Source organism: Lampris incognitus, chromosome 4, assembly GCF_029633865.1.
Source record: "Lampris incognitus isolate fLamInc1 chromosome 4, fLamInc1.hap2, whole genome shotgun sequence".
Taxonomy (NCBI): Eukaryota; Metazoa; Chordata; class Actinopteri; order Lampriformes; family Lampridae; genus Lampris; species Lampris incognitus.
In genome coordinates, this window is record NC_079214.1 from 29,948,729 (window position 1) to 29,960,824 (window position 12,096).

At 43.2% G+C, this 12,096-nt stretch overlaps 1 protein-coding gene across 1 annotated transcript in view; it reads left to right on the forward strand.

Moving 5' to 3' along the window:
* Positions 1 to 12,096, forward strand: part of ahctf1 (AT hook containing transcription factor 1) — a 127,666-nt gene that overhangs the window by 40,588 nt on the left and 74,982 nt on the right. The gene's annotated exons all lie outside the window — the stretch shown is intronic.

Consider the following 12,096-nt stretch of genomic DNA (forward strand, 5'->3'; position numbering starts at 1 on the left):
TGCATTTTCTCTAAAACTGCTCCAGGTTACAGGACTTTTCTTACTCTCACTCACACAAATCTCAAAATAAAAGTGCTCCAGGTTACTGAACAAATAAAATCCAACTGAAAATGAATTGCAGTATATCTCACTTTACCTAACATGTTTTACATTCCCAAAAGAAAACGGGTGCAAAAGATCTATATAAAAATACACCTAATATTATTTATTTACATAAAAAGTTTATCCATGGAGCCCAGCCCAATGTAAGTGGAGTTTTAAGGAGTCGTAGTGTCATCTTGTGGTAAAAAATAAAAAATAATAAAGACTTTTTGTTTTGACTCTGGCTGAAATAGTATCTATGTATTTAAAGAGCTTGCAATTCCATTACCTATAAAATGCACCAGATTACAGAACCTTGACCTTTTTCTCTTTTTCACACATCTCAAAATAAAAACATGAACCAGGTTACGGGTTACAGTTTTTACAAACCTCCAACTAAAAATTAAGTGTAGTATTTGTACTTTTCCAAATGAAAACAGATGCAACAGATAATAGAAACAAAAGAATATAACAAGGCACCTTTAGGTTGTTGTCAACATATGTATAGGCCTACTGCAATCACTTGAACATTAATGGCAAGTTTTTCTTTACAAACAGAAGCATGTCTGCCTTGTCACCAGATAGTCGGTTTCTTCTCTCATCTACCACATGCCCAGCCAAGCTAAACAAGAGCTCGCTGTCAACGCGTGTACACGGGGCAGAGAGGTAGGCTCGGGCAAGTGGAGTAAGTGCAGGGAAACGATCTTTATTCATCCTCCAGAAGGTAAATGCATTTTCACTTCTGCTGATGGGCAACTCAGACAGGTAACTCTGTACCTGCACAGATGAAGGGCTGACCAGCAGTTGCTCCACCTCAGAATTCTCCTTCAGTATTTCATCATATACTGAAAGCAAGAGACCACATAGCTTTTTGGCTGCAGGTGCTTCTGTGACAGGTCCAGGTGCAGTGGATACTCCTGCAACAGGTTCCTTAAATGTGTGTCCGGTCTCCCCCTCCAGCATAGTCAGAAGCAGCCGTTTCACTTGATCCTTAACTTCTGCTGAGAAGTAGTGATTTTTGTACCTTTTGCATGAACGGACAAAGACAAGGATAGTTCAAATGATTGTGTTTCAGATATAGCCAGGCAAACACATAGCCTAACTATTAGCCTATAGCTATGTTCATTAAAATTCGTTTTATAAGTATAGTAATAGATTAATAGTAATAATAATAATAGTTATATTACTACAGTAGCAGTAGGCTAATAACTTGCCTGGGCTCAAGAACAGTGGCCAAAGTGTACAGTGGCTCCTTTTTGATGTTGCCGAACCTTCTCTGAACCGCCTCCAACAATGTGGTTTTTGCAGTTCCCACTCCATGGTCTGTGTCTGCCCTTGTCTCCAAAAGACGTTTCAGCGCAGTGATGGCTGGAATGACGTCTGCGGCTGTTGCTATCGAGGAGCGGATTTCTTTTGTGAGTTCCTCAAAAGGTGCGAGGAGGCTCAACACGTTATCAAATAGCCCCCACTGATGCGTGTTGAGTGTGGCTAGCAGCTCATGCTCTGCAGTGTATGCTCCCAGAGCACGTATCTGCTCCATCAGCAATTGCAGCATGTAGTATGTACTATTCCATCCGGTAGGAACGTCTTGCTGGCCCAACTGTCCCTGGATGTCATGAATAGGCGAGCGGAGAGTGTTTAAAATGTCTGACAATCTTCCTTCCAGTTGCCACGGCGTCAATGATGCTTCATTGGGACAGCAGACCCTAATTTGCCACCAACTGTAGTGTGCCATGCAGGGCAAACTCGCCAAGTTGCCCTCATCAAGTGCTTTGGTAATATTTCTAGCGTTGTCTCGCGACACCACATGAAACCTGGTCTTGTCTATGTCCCGCTGTTGTAACATCATGTCAAATGTGGCTGTTAGATTGGCAGCAGTGTGGGACCCGGGCATTTCTTCACAGTGTAGAAGGACTTGGTGTTGCTGGAAATCTTCATCTACCCACTCAACAGTCAGACTCAACATTGTCCAAATGTCCATTGTAAAACTGATTGCTCCTTTGCAATCAGCTAGCAGGCTGCGTGTGTGGCGTGAAACAACATTAAACTCTGGTAACGCAACGTCCGAGAAGTATCACCTACTTGGTATTGTGTATTTTGGGCTCAGATAATTTATCACATTTCTGAAACCTCTGTCCTCAACTACAGAAAATGGCTGGTCATCCAGTGCCATGAATTCCACGATTTTCCTCGTAATGGCTTTGGTCTTTTCATTACTGATACCAATGAAAGATAGCAGAGGCTGCTGACTTGTAGCTGGCTCTGCACTCTCGCTAGCTTTTTTAGCTGATTTGCCTTTGCTAGCTTCTTCAAATTGGCCATGTTCACCGGGGTGATGGTTTTTTAAGTGTCTGATTAAATTAGTTGTTCCAAATGTTTTCAGTGTTGTTCCTGCATGGCTTATTTTGGACTTACAGGTATTACAAATTGCGAGCTTTGAGTCGTCTTCACACACGCTGAAGAACGTCCGCACTGATGACATGTTGTCTGTGTGTGTGTATGTGGCTGTGACATTTCTCTGGGCTGCTGCATGCGCAATGTGCATGTTGTGTGCGTGTGTGATCATGTGATATCACGCTGTGTGCGTGACGTGCATGTTGTGTCTGTGTCTGTGATGTTACAGTGTGCACGATGTGCATGTTGTGTGTGTGGCTGTGATGTCCCTGTGGTGCTGTGTGTGCGTCGTGAACCATGGTGTGGTTATGTGCGACACGTGTGTAAATTTTTGTGATCGGTAAAAAATCAGATATATAAGACTGATCGGGTCCGGTTACGGCCGATCAGCTGAAAACCAGCCGATTTCGATCAGTGGCCGATTGATCGGTGTCTCTCTACTAATGTGTCAAAGGAAACATTCCCTGCATCCTTACACTACCATCGCCAACCTGTGACATTGACAGACGGTTCAGTGGATTCACAAATTCTTGCCACTTACACCCAATTCTAATCCTACATCTGTGTGGCGTATTGCCACAGAAATCAAGATTTGTCATACCAAGCACATTTTTCCAATCTTCAGTCATCCGGTTTTGGTGATCTTGTGCCAAATGTAACCTCATCTTCCTCTCTTCTTAGCTGACAAGAGTAAAACCAGGCATGGTCTTCTGCAGCTGTAGCCCATCCACTTCAACTTTCAATGTGCTGTACATTCAGAGATGCCCTTCTGCATTCCACTATTGCATTTGTGGCTTCCCTGTCAGCTTGTACAAGTATAACCATTTTCCTCTGTTATCGCTCTTCAACAAGGTGTTTTCGCTGACAGGATTCTCAGTCATTGAAGGTTTTTTTTTCTGTTTACACCATTCTCTCCAAACTTCAGAGACTATGGTGCGTGAAAATCCCAGACAGTTTCTGAGATACCAGAACCAACATGTCTGGCCAACAATCATTCCATTGTCAAAGTCACTTAAATCATACATCTACCCCATTCTAATGTTTAGTGCAAAACAGCTGAACTACTTGATCATGTCTACATGCTTTATATTTTGAATTGCAGCTACATAATTTGCTGTTTGGCTTTTTGCGTTAACTAGTGAGTCAATAAATAATCAATTCATCAGTCTTTTAGTCCAAAATTATTTGTGTGTGTGTGTGTGTGTGTGCATGCGTGCGTGCGTGCGTGCGTGCGCGCGCAAAATCCAATGAGTCAAGTAGATTCCTTATGAGACAGTACAAGCATGTTTCATGTCATAAGCAATCAGCTGTCAGTAAAGCTACTCAGGAAAGGACATACCATTTACTGCCTCGTCATGCACATCATGTGCACAGTGTCCAATGGGGAAGGGAGAGGTCCGACATTCAAAATTTCAAAAACATGTGATCAATAATGGTCCAGTGGAGGAGGGGGGTTGGTATTTGTCTAAACGGTTGTTTCTAAAGCTACACATTCAATTCAATTTATTGTCATTAAAAACAATGTGTAGGCACATGTTAAAAATGAAATGAGGGCTGTGGCTTCACCAAACAGTGCAAGACAGACACAGACAAATACAGCAAACACAGTATAAGATATACACACATGAAGACCAAAAGCTAAAAATAAGTTAAACAAGAGCAAGAGTACAAAATATTTAAAAATATCTACAGACATTCAGTGGGTACCCAGGTTCAGGTGGGCAACAGCTTGTGGAAAGAAGCTGTTTTTGAGCCTGGTAGTGCGGGTTCTGAGGCTCCTGTAGCGCCTCCCAGAGCGCAGGGGGGAGAACAGTCCATGGTTGGGGTGGGTGGGATCTCTGCTGATGCTAAGACCCCTTCGAAGGCAGCGTTTGTGATAAATGTCTTTTATGGTTGGGAGCTGGGTACTCGTGATATGCTGGGCCGCCTTGACGACCTGCTGCAGAGCTTTCTGGTCTACTGAGGTGCAGTTGCCGTACCACACTGAGATGCAGTTGGTCAGGATGCTCTCTCTGGTGCAGTGGTAGAAGTTGGTAAGAATTTTGGGGGATAGACGAGCGCTACTCAGGAAATGCAGGCATTGTTGGGCCTTTTTCACAAGGGCCTGGGTTTTTGATGTCCAGAAGAGGTCCTCACTGATGTGGACTCCAAGGAATTTAAAGCTGGAAACACGCTCCACTTCCACCCCATTGATGTGTATGGGGGAGTGGCTGCAGCTTCTAGACCTCCTGAAGTTCACAATCAGCTCCTTCGTCGTCTTCACATTGAGGACAAGATTGTTGGTAGTCCACCATGATGGGAGGTGCTGAATCTCGTCCCTGTAGGCCGTCTTGTCATTGTTGGTGATACAGCCAATGACTGTGGTGTCACCTGCAAACTTAACTATAACATTTGAATGGTGAGTTGGCAGGCAGTCGTGGGTAAAGAGGGAGAAAAGGAGGGGGCTCAGAACACAGCCTTGAGGGGCACCTGTGCTGAGGGTCAGGGTGGAGGAGGTGTGGTCACCTAACCTAACAGACTGAGGTCTGTTGGTCAGGAAGTCCAGGGTCCAGTTACAGAGGGAGGTGTTAAGGCCAAGGGAGAGGAGTTTGGTGGTTAGTTTGGCAGGGATGATAGTGTTGAAGGCAGAGCTATAATCTATAACAGCCTCCGGATGTATGTGTTGTTAAGTTCAAGGTGGGTCAGAGCAAAGTGCAGGGCAGTGGCAATGGCATCCTCAGTAGACCTTTTGGGACGATAGGCGAACTGATGTGAGTCAAATGTGGGGGGATAATGTTTTTGATGTGAGCCAGAACCCGTCTCTCAAAGCACTTCATGGCAATGGGGGTGAGTGCTATGGGTCGGTAGTCATTCAGACATGTGGATCTTGGTTTCTTGGAGACAGGAATGATAGAGGTGGTCTTAAAGCATGCTGGGACTATGGATTGGGACAGTGAGGGGTTAAATATAGTTGTGAAGACATCAGCCAGCTGGTCAGCACATTCCCGGAGGACCTGACCCGGTATGCCGTCCAGTCCGGCAGCCTTCCGTGTGTTCACTCTGCACAGTGATTCTCTGACCTCTGCGATCGATAGACTGAGCACCTGGTTTTCTGGGTGGCTGGGGATTTTTGTGGCTGGGTCAGTATTGTCCTTGTCGAAGCGGGCATAGAAATGATTTAGCTTGTCTGACAGGGAGGCATCATGGACAGCGGGACCGCTATTGGAGCTTTTGTAGTCTGTGATAGACTGAATGCCTTGCCACATTTGCCGGGGATCGAAGTTGTGAAAGTGGTCCTCTATTCGTAGAGAATATTTATGTTTGGCTGTTCTGATGCCCTTTTTGAGGTTGGATCTGGCTGCACTGTAGGCCTCACAGTTACCTGACTTGAACGCTGCATCCCGGACTTTCAGCAGCTGCCGGACCTCACTGGTCATCCAGGGTTTCTGGTTTGGAAAGGCGCAGATTGATTTTTTTGTTGAGACACTCTGTGCAAAAGTTAATGTAGGCTAGTATGGCAGATGTCTGTTCATTAATGTCTATATGGGAACCATGGGTAGCTGAATGTGCAAAAATACTCCAGTCTGTGTTGTCAAAACAGTCATGGAGTTCAGAGACTGCTCCTTCTGGCCAGACAGTGATTGTCTTCACTGCTGACTTGACCCGTTTTATTAGGGGTTTGTAGGCTGGGACCAGGACAGGCAGAGGTGGTCAGAATGCCCTAGGTGGGGGCAAGGAGTAGCTTTGTATGAGTCCTTAAGGTTTGTATAGAGATGGTCCAGGGTGTGTTGTCCCCTAGTGGGGTAGGAGACATGCTAATGGAATTTGGGCAATACAGCCCTGAGGTTAGCCTGATTAAAATGTGCGCATTAAACCTCTTTTTGAATGTTCCCTCTGTTAGACCGACGTATGTCTATCTTGCCGTTGTCATTTCTTGTTACCGTAGCTTGGTAAGTAATTTCTTTCGTCTGGCATTTTCTTTCGAGGAGGCATGAGTCGTTCACATGGCAGTTGCAGTTGGGGGAGTCCGATTGTGATGAAGGTGTCATTGATTTGTTCATGATTCTTGTGTTGTGGGACAATATTATTTGTTGAATGTCAGGCATGCAGCTGTAACTAATTTTGATGGTTTTCCTATTGAATATCTTCCTCAGTTGATGGTCCGGGGTAAAGCACTTATCCAAAAGTTCAAAAAACTGCTTACCGATGTTTGTGGCCACGGTGTCACTGTAGGGTGGGTTGTACCAGGTGATTTTTTTTCTTCTATGTTTGTTCATTTGCTGGCAGTCAGTGTTTAATTGTGGGTTGTACTTGAGCTTAAATTTGTAGCTGCTCTTCTGTAATGCATCTTGGTATGGGGGCGTCCATTGAAGATGGACTCATTAGATGATAATTTTGACAGTCTTCTATTAATGCTTTCTGGGATGTTATTCAAGATGAAGGGTGGGTGGTTGCTTTCTCTATGGACATACTGCAGCGTGTTGTAGGGCTTAATGTACGGCTTGTATGTGCCGTTCCTAAGGTCCATTGAGATGTCCAGAAAGTCAATATTTGCACGACCTCTCTTGGTGTTTTGCTGCAAATTGCTAGCCCATCATCCCTATAGAGTCTGACATTGATGTCTAGGTCTTGTAGTTGAGATAACAAATATACTCCAATTAGTTAATACGTTTCTGGCCCGTCGAAGCAGCCCATGGTTATGTCAAATTTGTTATTACCTTTTTTTTTGGCCATGGGTTTCCATTGTGGTACGAAAGTGATTCCTTCAACTGGTATATAATGTCTCTGTCTTACTGGGATATCACTGTGTGTTTTGCGGCAAAATCAATGCCTTTGGATAGTAACTCTTTGCTTATGGAGGGGTAGAACTCGCAGATATCAAAACATATAAATTTGCACTTCTTGTCATCTATGTTCTTAAACCACTCTAATACTTGGTCCGTGTTTTTCCATTGGTTTACGGGGATTTTTTTCAAGATTTGATCGTTCATGTTTTCGGTGATTTTTTTTTTTTTTACTTTCCGATTTAAGGTTTGGTGGAGTTGATCAGTCTACATGTTGGCTTGTTTAAAAAGTTTGGTTTGTGGTCCTTCAGGGTGATAAAAGCTTGGTTCCAGGCAGTGACATTAATGCGGTTGTCTAATTTTAGGTCCGATACGATTTTTTTTTCCATTGGCATTGATGGTTTCCGATATATATATATATACACTACCGTTCAAAAGTTTGGGATCACATTGAAATGTCCATATTTTTGAAGGAAAAGCACTGTACTGTTCAATGAAGATAACTTTAAACTAGTCTTAACTTTAAAGAAATACACTCTATACATTGCTAATGTGGTAAATGACTATTCTAGCTGCAAATGTCTGGTTTTTGGTGCAATATCTACATAGGTGTATAGAGGCCCATTTCAAGCAACTATCACTCCAGTGTTCTAATGGTACAATGTGTTTGCTCATTGGCTCAGAAGGCTAATTGATGATTAGAAAACCCTTGTGCAATCATGTTCACACATCTGAAAACAGTTTAGCTCATTACAGAAGCTACAAAACTGACCTTCCTTGGAGCAGATTGAGTTTCTGGAGCATCACATTTGTGGGGTCAATTAAACGCTCAAAATGGCCAGAAAAAGAGAACTTTCATCTGAAACTCGACAGTCTATTCTTGTTCTTAGAAATGAAGGCTATTCCATGTGAGAAATTGCTAAGAAATTGAAGATTTCCTACACCGGTGTGTACTACTCCCTTCAGAGGACAGCACAAACAGGCTCTAACCAGAGTAGAAAAAGAAGTGGGAGGCCGCGTTGCACAACTGAGCAAGAAGATAAGTACATTAGAGTCTCTAGTTTGAGAAACAGACGCCTCACAGGTCCCCAACTGGCATCTTCATTAAATAGTCCCCGCAAAACACCAGTGTCAACATCTACAGTGAAGAGGCGGCTGCGGGATTCTGGGCTTCAGGGCAGAGTGGCAAAGAAAAAGCCATATCTGAGACTGACCAATAAAAGAAAAAGATTAAGATGGGCAAAAGAACACAGACATTGGACAGAGGAAGACTGGAAAAAAGTGTTGTGGACGGATGAATCCAAGTTTGAGGTGTTTGGATCACAAAGAAGAACGTTTGTGAGACGCAGAACAAATGAAAAGATGCTGGAAGAATGCCTGACGCCATCTGTTAAGCATGGTGGAGGTAATGTGATGGTCTGGGGTTGCTTTGGTGCTGTCTAAGGTGGGAGATTTGTACAGGGTAAAAGGGATTCTGAATAAGGAAGGCTATCACTCCATTTTGCAATGCCATGCCATACCCAGTGGACAGCGCTTGATTGGAGCCAATTTCATCCTACAACAGGACAATGACCCTAAACACACCTCCAAATTGTGCAAGAACTATTTAGAGCAGAAGCAGGCAGCTGGTATTCTATCGGTAATGGAGTGGCCAGCGCAGTCACCAGATCTGAACCCCATTGAGCTGTTGTGGGAGCAGCTTGACCGTATGGTACGCAAGAAGTGCCCATCCAACCAATCCAACTTGTGGGAGCTGCTTCTGGAAGCGTGGGGTGCAATTTCTCCAGATTACCTCAACAAATTAACAGCTAGAATGCCAAAGGTCTGCAATGCTGTAATTGCTGCAAATGGAGGATTCTTTGACGAAAGCAAAGTTTGATGTAAAAAAAATCTCATTTCAAATACAAATCATTATTTCTAACCTTGTCAATGTCTTGACTCTATTTTCTATTCATTTCACAACATATGGTGGTGAATAAGTGTGACTTTTCATGGAAAATACAAAATTGTTTGGGTGATCCCAAACTTTTGAACGGTAGTGTATATATATATATATATATACACACAGTGCATCCGGAAAGTATTCACACCCCTTCACTTTCCCCACATTTTGATGTTACAGCCTTATTCCAAAATGGATTAAATTCCTTTTTTTTTTCTCGTCAATCTACACACAATGCCCCATAATGACAACGTGAAAAAGGTTTTGTAGAAATTTTTGCAAATTTATTAAAAATAAAAAACTGGAATATTGCATGTACATAAGTATTCACACCCTTTGCTGTGACACTCAAAATTGAGCTCAGGTTCATCCTGTTTATACTGATCATCCTTGAGATGTTTCTACATCAGCTGTAGAAATGTTTTTGTACCCTTCCCCAGATCTGTGCCTCGATACAATCCTGTCTCGGAGGTCCACAGACAATTCCTTTGACTTCATGGCTTGGTTTCTGCTCTGACATGCACTGTCAACAGTGGGACCTTATATAGACAGGTGTGTGCCTTTCCAAATCATGCCCAATCAGTTGAATTTACTAAGGGGTGTGAATACTTTCCGGATCGTATTCACACCCCTTAACTTTCCCCACATTTTGTTATGTTATAGCCTTATTCCAAAATGGATTAAATTCCTTTTTTCTCTCTCATCAATCTACATACAATACTCCATAATGACAAAGTGAAAAAGGTTTTGTAGAAATTTTTGCAAATTTATCATAATAAAAAACTGAAATATTGCATGTACATAAGTATTCACACCCTTTACTCAGTACTTGGTTGAGGCACCCTTGGCAGCGATTACAGCCTCAAGTCTTCTTGGGTATGAAGCTACAAGCTTGGCACACCTATATTTGGGGTATTTCTCCCATTCTTCTCTGCAGATCCTCTCAGGCTCTGTAAGGTTAGATGGGGAGCGTCACTGCACAGCTATTTTCAGGTCTTTCCAGAGATGTTCAATGGGGTTCAAGCCTGGGCTCTGGCTGGGCCACTCAAGGACATTCACAAACTTGTCCTGAAGCCACTCCTTCGTTGTCTTGGCTGTGTGCTTAGGGTCGTCGACGTGTTGAACGGTAAACCTTCGCCCCAGTCTGAGGTACTGAGCGCTCTGGAGCAGGTTTTCATCAAGGATCTCTCTGTACCTTATTCCAAAATTGATTAAATTCCTTTTTTTTTCTCTCATCAATCTACATACAATACCCCATAATGACAAAGCGAAAAAGGTTTTGTAGAAATTTTTGCAAATTTATTAAAGATAAAAAATTGAAATATTGCATGTACATAAGTATTCACACCCTTTACTCAGTACTTGGTTGAGGCACCCTTGGCAGCGATTACAGCCTCAAGTCTTCTTGGGTATGAAGCTACAAGCTTGGCACACCTATATTTGGGGTATTTCTCCCATTCTTCTCTGCAGATCCTCTCAAGCCCTGTAAGGTTAGATGGGGAGCGTCACTGCACAGCTATTTTCAGGTCTTTCCAGAGATGTTCAATGGGGTTCAAGCCTGGGCTCTGGCTGGGCCACTCAAGGACATTCACAAACTTGTCCTGAAGCCACTCCTTCGTTGTCTTGGCTGTGTGCTTAGGGTCGTTGACGTGTTGAACGGTAAACCTTCGCCCCAGTCTGAGGTACTGAGCGCTCTGGAGCAGGTTTTCATCAAGGATCTCTCTGTACTTTGCTCTATTCATCTTTCCCTCGATCCTGACTAGTCTCCCAGTTCCTGCCGCTGAAGAACATCCCCACAGCATGATGCTGCCACCACCATGCTTCACTGTAGGGATGGTATTAGCAAAGTGATGAGAGGTGCCTGGTTTCCTCCAGACGTGACGTTTGGCATTCAGGCCAAAGAGTTCAATCTTGGTTTCATCAGACCAGAGAAACTTGTTTCTCATGGTCTGAGAGTCCTTTAGGTGCTTTCTGGCAAACTCCAAGCGGGCTGTCATGTGCCTTTTACTGAGCAGAGGCTTCCGTCTGGCCACTCTACCATAAAGGCCCGATTGGTGGAGTGCTGCAGACATGGTTGTCCTTCTGGAAGGTTCTCCCATCTCCACAGAGGAACGCTGGAGCTCTGTCAGAGCGACCATCAGGTTCTTGGTCACCTCCCTGACCAAGGCCCTTCTCCCCCGATTGCTCAGTTTGGCTGGACGGCCAGCTCTAGGAAGAGTCCTGGTGGATCCAAACTTCTTCCATTTACGAATGATGGAGACCACTGTGCTCTTCAGGACCTTCAAAGCTGTAGACATTTTTTGTACCCTTCCCCAGATCTGTGCCTCGATACAATCCTGTCTCGGAGGTCCACAGACAATTCCTTTGACTTCATGGCTTGGTTTCTGCTCTGACATGCTCCGTCAACAGTGGGACCTTATATAGACAGGTGTGTGCCTTTCCAAATCATGTCCAATCAATTGAATTTACTACGGGTGGACTCCAGTCAAGATGTAGAAACATCTCAAGGATGATCAGTGGAAACAGGATGAACCTGAGCTCAATTTTGAGTGTCATAACAAATTGTGTGAATATTTATGTACATGCAATATTTCAGTTTTTTATTTTTAATAAATTTGCACAAATTTCTACAAGACGTTTTTCACTTTGTCGTTATGGGGTATTGTGTGTAGATTGATGAGAAAAAAAAGGAATTTAATCCATTTTGGAATAAGGCTGTAACAAAACAAAATGTGGGGAAAGTGAAGGGATTTGAATACTTTCCGGATGCACTGTATATATATATATATATATATATATATATATATATATATATATATATATATTAAAAGAAACACTCAAAAGTGGAAAAATTGCTCAACAAATAAAGAGCAAAATAATCCAGTGATTCAAGTAAATTTTTTGAGACAGGACAAG